A 13895-nucleotide genomic window follows, 5' to 3' on the forward strand; every position below is an offset into this window, starting at 1 on the left:
CCCACCTGACCCGTTCTGTGATTCTCTGAACCCATTTACAACTCCACTGTAAGAAAATGTCACCAAGATCTGGATCCCTCATTTAATTAAAGCATCCTTTACACTGCAGTCAAGTAAGTAAAAAATGTTTTCTTTAAAAAAATTATTATGCATTTACATAATAAATCAACCATTTTATTACCTCTGAAGTGAAAATAATGAAAATAGCTATCAGATAAGAATGAAACAATCTTTACAACTTTTCAGCAACTTCCAAATCATTCTTGTGTTCAAAATTATTTTCACTATTCTTATTTCAATAACATCCTGAATAATTACACCAGTGAAATCTACAGTTTTATCCACCGCTCCGTTTATGGTTTGACCACTCTGTGTATAGACCCTGTACTTTAATCTCTAGTTCATAGAGAAACTGGGAGAATACAGATATTTTGAAAACATGTGAAAATGTGGCTCCAAGTCAGAAAATTCTATACTTTCTTTTTTTAATGTACTAAAGTTCTCATTAATAGAAGCAAAACTGGTGCTTTTAAACCTACCCCTGTGCCTGTTAGGTTATTTTCCAGTTAATGTATATACACTGTAAATGAGGATTTGTATGATGAAAACAGTTATAATCATTAGAAACTTGCTTAACATTTCCAAGCACTGTATAACAACACTAGAACTTCACAGTTCTGAAGTGTGGATAGGACAGGATCGTTATTTTTATTTTAAATAAATATTTATTCTTGGAAAAGGGATAAGAAACACTGTGGAAATAAAAATTTCCCCTCCCAAATGACCAAACCTATGTATTTTCTTTCTCTTGTTAAAACTGAAGACTTAGCCCCACACTTTCCTACTAAGAAGCTCTAAAAACTAAGACAGCTAAGTTAAAAACAAGGATACATTTTGCAGGCAATCACTTAAAGCAACACAAAAAGTGTTAAAAGAATAAGTTGTCAGGATGAATTCTCATACCTATAAATACATCTTTGATTGCAATTCTTTGCCAGTATTGACTATTTTTACGATTGTGATGTTAATATGCTTCCCATAAATAATATTTCAATTCTATCTACTGCATAATTACATAAATACACTGTCAGCATAATTACATGCTTTTAGTATATAAAGTACTGCTGTGCTGTTGAGCTAGAAAAAGGATGTTTTCTTCATATAATACTCAATCAGTATTTATATTTTACAGCATTTTTTCTATGGTATACAATGTCTAAAGGGCAAGTTTCTTTTATCATTTCTTCAGAGATACACCACCAGTGATATTATGTCTTAGACATTCCTTATTCCTGACAGAAACATTCAAGCATGAAAGGTAACACGTTGACAATGGCAAATGAAGACAAACTGAAAACCAACCCAATGTTCCTTGGAGTCCTTAGGCGTAACTATAAAGGTACAGCTGCAAATGTCAATAAAGCGAACATAAGGATTGGATTTCCTTAGTAGATTACAGTATCCCCTGCCACAGTCTGTGTAAGAGAGAAGTTTTGAAGAGTCAGTCAGATTTGCTGACTGACTGAATCATTAAACACAGTCTAAGTAGGAAAAAAGCAAGGAATCTTCAGCTGCAGTTAAAGAAACTATGCTTTCCCTGTGCACGTGTCAATACACAAATGTAGGCATGATTTTGTATAATTAGGAATGTCTGCATGTAGATTTTGGTTGTTGTTAGTTACCCTAGCCCTTTATGTCCCTTCATGTGGCTGTTATTCACATGAAGTAAATCCCTGGTTGTGCCTGATCTCAGCTGAGAGTAAATGCTTTATTTTGTATGAAGGTGAAAAAAGGAGTGACAGATCACTTATCATCCACCATGCAGACTTTGTATTCCTTAGAAGAGCCACAATCAATAAGAAACAAAGGTAATTTTCACCTATAGATAATGATGCCCAGTATCACTAGAGGGTTTGGGAGTCTGACAAGCTTCCATTTATTAGTAAGAATCACCTTCGAAAGTTTACAGGTTCCTAATCCAAATTTCCCCTTACATACTCGTGCTGTAAAATGCTGCCATTTTATTTTGTTATATAAGACTTTACTGTTTTTCTCGTGGTTACATTTACATTATGTAAGTTGCATAATGCAATACACAAATGCAGGCATGTTTCAAATGCAGAAAAACTGCAAATGTGTGACTTTGCCATTTTTCACATTTTATACAGCAATCTCTTCTGGGTTTGGGGGGCAGGTGTTGTTTTATTAGAAGAGAAACCATGGAAGCCACTAGTTTCTTATACAGAATATATTATTTTAGTTTAACATGAAAAAACAGAATTCAAACCATGTATTTAATTTGCTATTTCACATTAGAAAAGTCTTTCCTTAACTTTGTACATATCATGCATAGTATTATTGAAGTTATAAAATCCCATCTAAGAGATTCAGAGCTATTGTATCAAGACTACCCTAATAAGGTATTTAAATAATAGACAAATAGACAATACATTCGAGATCTAAGTTAGAAGAAAATTTATGCAACACTATATTTTTACACTACCAAGAAATACACCATTTTTAGCAGAAAATAAATCAACCACTGCTTCAAAAACATTGTCCCTAATAGATATTCACAAAGCAAAGATGATCACAGCGTAAGTGAAATTCCATCCCTAAATCATTCTTTTCTGGGCTTGTGCTTATAATACCTTCTGTCAGGAGCTAATTTCATGTGACAGGCCTGATCCAAAGCCATTTGAAGTCAATGGAATGTCTCTTCCTGACTTCAGGGAGCTTTGCATCTAGCCCTTATAAACTCCAAGAACAATACAATTCATAGAAAGTTGTTTTAAGAGAACAATAGCTAACTATTGTCTAAGTAGGAAAGAATGTTAGCTTCAAATGAAATTTACCTGCAGTAGTAGATTTGTGTTAGGCTTGATTTGTTACTGTGTGGTTTTTATGCACATAACACAGTTAAACCTTTCCAAAGTGAGAACATGCCATTTCTTTGGCAAAAGTCACAGAAAATCAAAAACTGTAATCAAAACCAAAAAATGAAATAAAAAAGTAGGCAATTTTGTATGTAGCATTTTTAGTTTTCCTAAAGAAACAGAAGATCATTTTTAAAGCCTCAGTTAATTCAATCTTTTCTTAAACAGCTGTACATTAATGACAAGACAGAACAAGAGGTTTCAAAAAATATTATTCATTCCTGAAATTAGCAAAACAAAAGATAGATAAAAAACCCAAACAAACCCAAACCAGTTTTGTAAGCAAGGGAGTGGGTTGACAGGAAAATAAGTTATTTTGTTTTTTTCTTTTATAATAAAACTCCTGACACTCTACTGACTTAAGTAAATTTCAAACCTAGAGCTGACAACTACCATATCAAAGTGACCAATGTCAGACTGTTATTTATTGTTGGAAAATAATAATATAACTGAAATAAGCCCTGAAATAGCAAATAAGATCATTTTAAAAACTGGTGGAAGCAAAGTCCCATTCCTGTGTTGTGGCTTTTCCTTCTTTTATAAGAAAAATGAGACAAAGGAGACCAGTATAGAACCTGATGTTGATCTGATGTACACTTGTACTACTAAATTTATGCTGATAAGAAAGCAAATCAAACTCAGGTCCACCACCTCCAAGTTCCCCAGTGCAGCAGAGAATGGTAGTTCCAAGTTCCTCACTCAGACACTGAATCAACTCACTAGAGCTATTTTAGTTACCTAATCTTGTGATGAAAATACAGAAACTTCCAATTAAGCACAAATATTCCAGAATGTCCACCTTTGGAGAATGATTTTGTGTTTCATAGCAAAAAAAAACCCAAACAGAAACCGCACCATTAGATCCTACAGACTCTCACTCATAAGACATACAAACCACTGTTCATTTTCTCTGTAGTCAGTTCGACATGTATAACAACAAACACTGACACTACAGCTTTTAGTAGTTAGTAATTTTCAGAAAGGTCTACGAGGTGTTAGATCAAAACCAATGTAGCCCATACTTCAAAAACTAAAGTCAATGAGACAAAGCACAAGCAAAAATCAAGCATCACTGTCTCTAATGTACAGATGTTACAGTTTCTGTCTCCTTCATATAAACTTCCAGTACTCACAACTAAAAATAAACAGTTAACTTTATAAATACACCTAACCAAATTTTTTGTCTGAATGGATGAATTAAACATAACTAGAAATTTCATTTCAGGCCACCAGAAAATTATGGTTTGTTTTTTTCTAAATGAAATGAAGCACTATTTCTCAGTTCAAACAGCATACCTTCTTTAGTCATCACAAATATTTTCTAACAATACTTGTCAAACAGTCCATTTTCTTTGACTTAAAAACTCCCACACTTAATTTGGAAGTTTTGCCTTTTTTCCCTGTTGTTGCTATTAAATGCATTTCTGAACTAAAACACTGTCCTAAAATAAAAAAATCAAACTTTCATTGTAAAAAAAATTCAAAACAATATGCAGGCTTTAGCTTTGGTTTTTTGTGGTTTTTTTTTTTTTTTCTGAATACACAAATTAATGAATTGTTTTGTTCACTCCAGAACTCTATTTTTTTGGGTAAATAAACCATTTGTATCTTCTGTTAAGTCTCATTTATCCATGTATCAGTTATGCTGCTAACCTATTCTCTCCTCTTCCCATACAGAGAGTTGAGACACAAACTGCCCACGGATAAATATTGCTGGCTGGTATCCCGATCCTCTGCTCTCCCCTTACTGCCTTCTTACTGCTGCTGGGACTAACACTTCCTAACCTTCAGGAGCGTCCAGTTACCCCCCTGCCGTCTCTGAGCATTCCCAGGTGCTGATAATCTTTACTCTCTATTGTTGCTGCTGCTGCTGCTTCTCCGTATTTTGGCAGATGCTACGGCTTTGCAAGTTGCATGGATCTTACCTCTGAGACCCTCTTTGTTGCTCTGTCTGCGATCACGCTGGAAGCAGGGAGTGATGGATATTAGGGAAGCATGAGCCTCCCCTCGCTGTTTAGCAGCGTGGTCTGCAAAGAAAGATAGAGATGCTGCTCTCTCCTCCTCCTCCTCCCCCCTCGCTGTCCCAGCTTCCTCCTCCCTCCTCCTTGCTCCCTCCTTCCCATCCACAAGCTGTAGGTCTGCCTGTGCTCCCACACAATTCGCTACCTCTCAGCACCAGCTACCTAAGGTCAAGAATACAACCCCTTCACCCTTCCCCCCGCCTTTTCCTCCCCGGCCTCATGCATCCTCACCCCTGCTTCCCACTGAATATGGTATCTTCCCAACGAGACGTGCCTTATTTGGCTCTAAGGTCTAAAGTGCAGACAATTTCAGCAGCCTGAGGGGAAAAAAAGTGTTATAAAACAGAGGATGAACAGGGAAGACCAGAGATATGAAGGGAAAGTGGAAGTCTTCTGGAGAAATGAGAAAATTTGGGGTTTTTTCTGTATGTGAAAAAATATCTAGTCACAGTACCCAAAGGCTGCCATTTGGAGATTAGTTTAAGTAATCTATACAGATAAAGAAAAGTGCCCTGGATAGCTAGTTATCTCCCAAATCCAGCTTACCTATTGTTTATGCTCTTTGTGTCTCAATCCTTATTCTAAATAGTTTTTTTTTAAAGAAGCTTCCAAACTTTTCCCCTACAAAGCCAGATTTAAATACCAGCATAATCTGATGATGCAATAGAGAATGAAAGTGAAAAAATAACAAGTGGCATTTTTTAAGATTATGAGCTATGTAATAAGCCCTTTAAGATCACAGAAAACACAGGCACAAGTCCTCTGACTTTTCAGCTTGAATGACAAATGCATTCCAGGGGTCTTTTTTTCACTTTCCAGTCATGATGACTAGAAACACTTTCAGGCTCCCGAAAATCACGTATCATTACAGCTAGCTAGCATGTTCTTTTTAAGGACCTAATTTTAGATACACAATAAAACAGTCCTTCTGAAGTGTTTATGTTTGTCACAGAGACTGTGCAGAGAGGTAGGTGATGTTGAAGACTTCTAAAAGATCTTGTCTGCTTAAGGTTAAATACCTTAGCTGGAAAGGATCTCCCTCTGGAGGCCTGGAGAGGCACCTGGCTCTCTCCAGTGATGTATGAAGATGTATTTGACACTCACTTCATGAAGTCTCTTTTACTGAGTATCTAAAATTAAGCAGCAAGTTAGCTACTGCAAAGCCAAGGTCAGACACAGGGAAGGGGTAATAATTACAAGTTATCTTAAAACTGGCCCATGTTTCTTCATTGCTGGTTGCCTCACAGAGCAGCTAGGAGGCATGACACATCTAAGGTCATGCAGAAGGTGGTCCACGGAACAGAGAAACAACACTCACCGTGCCTGGATCACCTCACAAATAAAAGATACCTTCTAAGCAACATACACCATATCAAAGCAATCTACTGATCAATCTTTGTAAAATTCTCGATCAACTTGAAAATAATCAGAACATAGTCTTTATCTTCATTCATCTGTATCCCAGCACGGTGTTCTATCCCTTCTCCCACTTGAAGGCACAGCCAGGGCAATTCTTGCCAAACTATTTAAACCAAATGCATTTGACACATTTAATAATTCAGAATGAACTACAGTGCTGTGCTGCAGCAAAAGGGTATTATGCCTATTTCCATGACCAAGAGACTTGCACCTCAGTGTGTCTCACATAATTTAAAGATCCAAATTAATGTCACATCTCAAAGCTTTTTCAAAACTCAAGCCAAAGTAAAGACCTGAACTTGATAACTTTTGACAGCCAGACTGCCAGAATCAAACCTTTCCTTCCTCAGGGCTTCTATATGCTTTTTAAAAACTAGTGTCATCTTGCAGTATGTATGGAAATATTTCCAATTTCCAGTATACACATTACTTTCCAACAGCCTTTACCAAACCATAAGGACAATAGCACCACTACTAAGCTGCACTAAGGACTAAGGCAGAGTTTTTATTTTAAGAACAGGTAAACTTTAAAAATAAAAACTGTTAAAATGTTTAAATGTTAAAATTAGGAGAGAGAAACAGATTTCTCATCTATTTTGGTGCAAAAATATCTCTATAAAATCATCTAGATGCTTTTTCTAGAACACTCCAGAGATGTCACATCAGCACAACTTCTGAAGGTCAGACCTTCTTTCTGATGGTCAGCAAAGGAAGCTTTAGAATGGACAGATCATTTGGAAGGAACATATCACCAGGACCAGAGGTTTTTTTACCTGAATACAAGGCTGCTGAACTACTAGCTATAAGGTTAAGATGTAACCTATAGCTTAAACCAACATCAGTACTAGAAGAGCAGTATATGAGTGGAACACAGCTGTAACATTGCACAGCACAGAACAGTGAAGTGACAAGATTTTTCAGGATACCCAAATACAAAATGTGAAATGTTGCAGGCATATCTCATAGACATGGATGATTGAAAAGGCAGCTTAAATTAAGTAGTAAGAAATGAAAAACAATGGATGTGCAAGAAAATATCTGCCTTGTGGTTCTAACAAGCCACAGTGGCACGAAGGGCAGAAAGAAGAGCCAAGATGCTGAGAGTATGAATTCTTTATAGAGATTTGGAGATCAATGGAGGAGCAAAAGCAGCTGACCAGAAGAGTTACCTACCCAGAGAGTGGGAGAAGAAAGAATGGTCAAGGAACCAAAGCTGGGTCCAGCTCTGCCCAGTCTCTCCAGTGCAGGACATGGAGCAATGGCAATGGACATACTCGCACCATGAATTGCAGTCCTTTCCCTTTGCAGCAGACACTCTTTCTCTTTGAACCAATGTTTTTGCCACTGCTTCAGCCAATAGCAGCAGCCACAGAACCAGGCAATCCCAAAACCACTTCTTCCTTACTACCTGCTTTCGTTCAGGTTCAGGGAAGTAACTCAGCACAGAAAGAATGGAGGGATGTTGCTCCCAAAGCCACATTTCACAGTACCGCCCTCTGACACTTTTTTCCCCTGCTGTTGCTGCAGCTGCCAACTGTATGTGCATAACAATGGGTTCTTGCCCACTTAGTGAAGAGGTTTTTGAGCATTGTAGACAGTTTTCTGAAAACATCAGCATAATGCTCACTAATTATCAAAAAGGCACACACAATGTTAGGAAAATAAGTGAGAATAAAGAAGAAAGTATCAGTTCAACATTGTATTAAGTCTACACTTGTAGACTTCTTGTACTCTGCCTGCATATCTGGTCATGGGATCATGGGATAATTCATGTTCAAAGGGGCCAAAGAGGGGTCTAGCCCAATCTCCCAGTCAAAGAAGGGTCAGCTATGAGGTGAGTTTGCTCAGTTTTACCCAGTTATGTTTTGGAAACCTCCAGGACGGAGACTACACAACCTCTCTGGGCAGCCTGTTCCACTGCTTTACTGTCCTCACATTGGGGAAAAAAATTCCTTTTCCCTTTTATTTTTTTTTCTTCAAATTGTAGTGTTATTCCTTTCAAATGTCACATTTGAAAAGGCTATAGCAGAACAGAAAAGCAACATACAAGAGCGGCTAGAGATTTGAAATAACTTCCACACAAAACAGATGAAATAGGCTATGAGTCTTCAAATTGGAAAATCAGTAACTGAGCTGATAAATACCTATGAAGCTGAGAATAATATGGAAAAAGTGAACTGAAAATAAGTTCTTCCAGTTTCCCATAACACAGGAATTACAGAGCACCCAATGACATGATTGGGAGAATATTTAAAACAAAATTACTTTGTTTTATCAAACAAATTAAAATTGTAGAACTCACTACTATAGAATGTAACAACTGATCATTTTTTTTTATTCCTAGGGTTTATAAGTAGATAAACTGCCATTTACAATCAAATAGTTTATTATTATTTTTAGAATATTATTATTTTTAGAATTTGGCTTCTGATCAGAACTACCTCAAGGTGAAGAAAAGGAGACTTTGGGAGACCTTACCATTCCCTACAACTACCTGTAAGGAGGTTGTAGTGAGGTGGGTACTGGTTTCTTTTCCCAAATAATAAGCAACAGAATGAGAGTAAAAAATCCTCAAGTTGCACCAGGGGAGGTCTAGATTAGATATTAGGGAAAATTTCTTCAGTGAAAGGGTTGTCAAGCACTGGAACAGGCTGTCCAGGAAAATGGCTGAGTCACCATTCCTGGAAGTATTTAGAAGATGTGCCGATGTGGCATGTAGGGACATGGTTTAGTGGTGGACTTGGCAGTATTGGGTTGATGGTTGGACCTGATGATCTTAGACATCTTTTCCAACCTAAATGATTCTCTGATTCTCAGGTTCCTCATATATCCTAGCAAATAATACAAAAACTACAATGGGGAAATCTTCACCTAAAGTAAAAAAAAAAAAAACAAAACAAAACAACAACAAAACAAAACCCAACAAAACAATTAAAAAAATCCACCAAAAAATCAACTTCAAAGATACTTTGACACTCAAACTATAAAGCTAACCATCTCATGAGAACATACTTCAACTTTTTCATACATTTAAAGCTGACAAAATTAAATACAACAGGGAATTTTGCACCTCCTCTGCAACTCAAAAGATACAAACAACAAATATAATAATGCCCATATGCAACAGGAATCTTCTTCTGTTTCTAAACTCCTTAGCATGGATGAAAACCTCCAGCAGGCTCTGTTAAGACCTTTGCCTAGAATCCTTAGGCTCTGGCAGATGGCTTGCTGCCAAATATCCAAACCTTATTAAGAACACAATATTCACTGAACCTTTTTAATAAGACACACCAGTGTTCATATGCAGCAAGCACTTGCTAGTTACGTAGCCTTTAATGTCACCTTAAGGGTACTTTTTCCATCTATATAACTTCTTTTCTGAATTACAGGCACAAAAAGAGCTTCAGTTTGTATCATGAGCTAAACCCTATGTATACAACATGATACCACATCCATGACTTCTAAGTGCCATTCAAGACATGACAAAAAAGAATGTTGTTTAGCACTGCGCTGTTCAGATCTGATTAACTGACTTGCTCTTCCTCATACTCATACAACAAAGTGAAGAAATAAGAGATCTGCCTTCTTAAATTAAGGGATGACTATTTGCCAAGTATACAGGAAATTTTTTTCAGTCAAGTTAAGCTGAGCACATCAAGAAAGACTCTACTATTGCCAGAAACAGATTTAAGTCATTACATTTTAGAGCATAAAAATTTATACCTTTATGCCTAATCGTTATGCAGTGGTGAGGACCTTAGGGAGGCTTGAAAATTTATACAGACAGACATACTAATATACAAAAATATGGATGATTCTGTAATTCCTTGAAGTTTAAACAGATACTTACAGCTATTGCTGTCTTTCATGATTTTGTACTTTTGCACCTTTGCAGGAAGATATTTCCTCTGGCTCATCTTTTCAACAACATATATGCACATAATGGAAGATCCAGTTACAATTGTGAAAGGGAAGATTGCATTTGATACAGTATTGTAGGCAGAAGGCAATTTTGGCTTTAACTGCAGTATGCTGGAATTACCATGTACATAAAGAAAAAATATATATCATATAAGGATATAGAGGTACCTGTCAGGAGATGTAATTCCCAAATTCAGGAACACATATATAGGCTAATAAATATTAATAAGATATTAGTGTAGCAAAAAAAAAAAATAATAGGAAAGTAGTGGCACTCAAAACAATTTTTTTGATCTTACAATGGAAATATAAAAACAACAAAATATCCTATATTGAATGAAATCCAAACCTTGCACCATTATAGCGCTGCATGAGGTTCTCTGCTTTTACAAAGCAGTCTAATTTTAGCTGCTCAAAATAAAACCTACATGCCAAAGTAGTGCAGGGTAAAATATTAAATTACACAAGGGAAGTATTTTTAAGAAAGTTATGTTTTGATTTTCTCATATAGTGAAAATGTTACTGAACCCACTGTTCTGGCAGGTTTTGATGGTAAAGGATCAGATTTAGGAAATGGAATTATTGCCCCCTGGTGGCACATTAAGAATCAATGCAATTAAAAAAGAATTCAGATAAATAAGCAAATCTTTCATTTTAAGCATCATGTCTTATATGACTAATGTCTGGAGATATTAAAAAGAATGCACAACCATTTTCATATGCATTAAAATAACAGTAAATGGGGTATAAGTTTCATTTTCATCTACAGGAGTAATAAAGAATGTGTCATCTTTATAAAATGTACATAATAACACATTAGAATCAAACTCTTTGATCTGTAGAATGCCACAGCAAAAACTCTGATAGTCAAGTGAGTTACTTCAAAATCTAATTTTCATTTAAAAAAAATAATTAGGCTTCTTAATTTTCATGTAAATACAGAAAACTCTTCCTGACTCTGAATCCATGGGGGGCTCTTCTTTGCTCCATTAGATACGTCAGCAGGCAAGGACAGAGAAGCACAGGAACAACAGGATTTGATCTTATGACTGGCTAGAACAACAGCATAGCTAAATGTTGATGCAATGTTTTCCACATGGGTTAATACAGGAATTCGTGTCTCCTAATCCTCAGATTATGAGTCGCTAGCCTCCCTCTTAATATCTGACCAGCCAACAGTCACCAAATCCTATTCAATGACTTTCACACTGCATGACATATTCCTTACATCACCTCAAACTAAAGTGGCCTAAGACATCTACTCCAAACCATTTTGCTGTTCCAGCTGGAAAAAACCTGCTTTATCACAGTGGGTTTATACAATCTGTAATTGCAATGATAACATTCATCTTGCACAGTATAACAAAGAGGGAGAAATACTCATTCCTTATGGGACTAAGTTTATCACCACAGAGTAGTTAGCAATTGGATTATGCTGCCCATACAAAAATGAGCATTTTAACATTTCAGTGTAATCACGTGTTCCTTCCATGACAGGAAAAGCTTCTGCTTCTGCAGCAGTCTAACCTCGCCTCGCAATACTGACAATCAGCATTTGCATGACGTCTTGAAATTCATAGCTCCAGACTTCATGTCTCCTAAAACACACATGTCATGCTTTTGAGGAGTTGTAACATATTTTTCCCCTTTTTACTCTCATTAATTCATTAGCATTAGAATACCAGAACAAGTCACCTTAGTTCAACAGTTCTCTACAAGGACAATTACTACCAAGCAAGTACTTGATTGAAAATTGGTTGCTATGAAGAAAACTCCACCCTCTATCAAGGCATCTGATCTATCCTTGGTGATACCATAAACTACTCCAAAGGATTGTCTAAATGGAAAGGCTAGTAAATAAAAATTAATTCAGTATTTTTTCAAATATCAGAGTGTTATTTGACCTGTTCAGTCTGGCGTGTGAGAATATTAACAAAGTTCTTCATGGCTTTGAATTCTTCATACCAGACTGGCAGTTTTACACAATGCCCGATGAAACTGGGGAGGGGAAGTGACTGGAAATTTTACTTGAAGTGTAGATGGAGAAGTGGAACAGTTCATAAATTCTTTAAGCAAAAGGACTCCATGACAGACTTATCTGCTTTAGAGGAGAGTTAATTGCCATAAAGAGCAACCAAGCAACAGATGGGCTATTTAATAAGGAGCTGTTTTTAAAAGAAATGCTTTTGTCCGACAAATAGAAGTTACCTACTCAGTTGGAAATTTTTATATTATTGCTGATGTTGGCAAATCAGCAAGGTGTCAGTCAGTGCTTGAAAAAGGTTATGAGTGTGGAGGAAAGGGCAGGAGCACTGGGGAAAGGATGTTGATAGGAGGTAAATAGACAGGCTGAGTTTGGACAAGCCACATTCACTCTGGCCCAAGAGGAACATACCTTGCCCTTCACCAATGAGCCTCTCGTAATTAACTCATTCTTGACATGGGCATTCTATCTGTGTCTGCCCCATGAGTGACACACGCAGCTTTGGCTGCCTCGTACTAGGAAGTCACGACAGAAACAGATTATTTGGCAAGAAAGCAATACTAATTATTCTCAGACATATTTGCACAGCAGGGTGCTCTCTCCTTGCTTATGCTTGTCAGAGACTGAAAAGGTTAATGATTTATGCATTCTAGGATTGCCAAGGGACTTTAGCAGGCTTCTGCAGGCCTTTTGCATTACACCTCTGATGCCCCATACCCCCCCCCTCCCAATCTTGAAAGATGGGAAAACCCTTTGGCCAGGTCCCTCACGGAAACTCAGCACAGACCCAGGAGATGCTGGAGGCTCCTGGCATGGCCTGTGACACTAACCATGGATATAGTAACTCATAACTTCTTCGAGTGGGGGGGCTTCTCCCCTTCACCCCCAACAGATCAAGGCCACCACTTCAACTGACAGACATGGAAGCTGCAACTACCAGGTTTCATCGCTGGACCCCGTGGGCGGTGACTATATATATATATCTTTCCACTCTCAGCTTTTCTTTCCCTTTCTCTCCCTTATGCATTTTCCCCCCAGGGGTTATCTCTATGATAGATGATATAGATGACAACAGCCAAAATGCTAACATACCTGTTCAAACAAAATTGTTAAAATGAACCCTACCTATATGCTTTTAAAATAAACCCTACCTATATATGTTTTCAAACACCAATTATTCAGTGTCGTTTCACTCTAATCCACCCCAAGGGAATTATTGATAAGAACCTGGGTTACATCCCCCCTTTTTCCTGGAGTGGGTCATAACTGCTGTACACTGAAGGAAGAAAAATCTCCCTCCTTGTAGTAACCAAAATAGTGAGGACCTCCTCTCTCTTGAGGGGGAGTTGTATAAGGAGCAGCTGAGGTCACTTGACTGTTCAGCCTGGAGGACACTGAGGGGAGACCTCGTTGCAGTTGCAGCTTCCTCGAGAGGGGATGAGGAGGGGCAGACACTGATCCCTTCTCTCTGGTGACCAGTGACAGAACCCAAGGGAATGGCCTGAACTTGTGTCAGGGGAGGTTTAGGTTGGATATTAGAAAACGGTTCTTCACCCAGAGGGTGGCTGGGCACTGGAACAGGCTCCCCTTGGAAGTGGTCACAGCACCAAGTCT

General features: G+C 37.5%; 1 protein-coding gene across 2 annotated transcripts in view; it reads right to left on the bottom strand.

Annotated features, from left to right (window-relative positions):
• Positions 1-5373, bottom strand: part of GREB1 (growth regulating estrogen receptor binding 1) — a 91595-nt gene extending 86222 nt beyond the window's left edge. For both annotated transcript variants that reach the window (XM_029965831.1, XM_018088829.2), the window contains exons 1-2: positions 5189-5373; positions 4862-4963 (exon numbers count right to left, since the gene is read on the bottom strand). The gene's annotated coding sequence lies outside the window, so the exon portion shown is untranslated. The remainder of the gene's footprint in view (positions 1-4861; positions 4964-5188) is intronic.
• Positions 5374-13895: the final 8522 nt, after the last annotated feature.

The sequence above is a fragment of the Manacus vitellinus genome, unplaced genomic scaffold (assembly GCF_001715985.3).
Source record: "Manacus vitellinus isolate BGI_N305 unplaced genomic scaffold, ASM171598v3 scaffold_11_pilon, whole genome shotgun sequence".
NCBI lineage: Eukaryota > Metazoa > Chordata > Aves > Passeriformes > Pipridae > Manacus > Manacus vitellinus.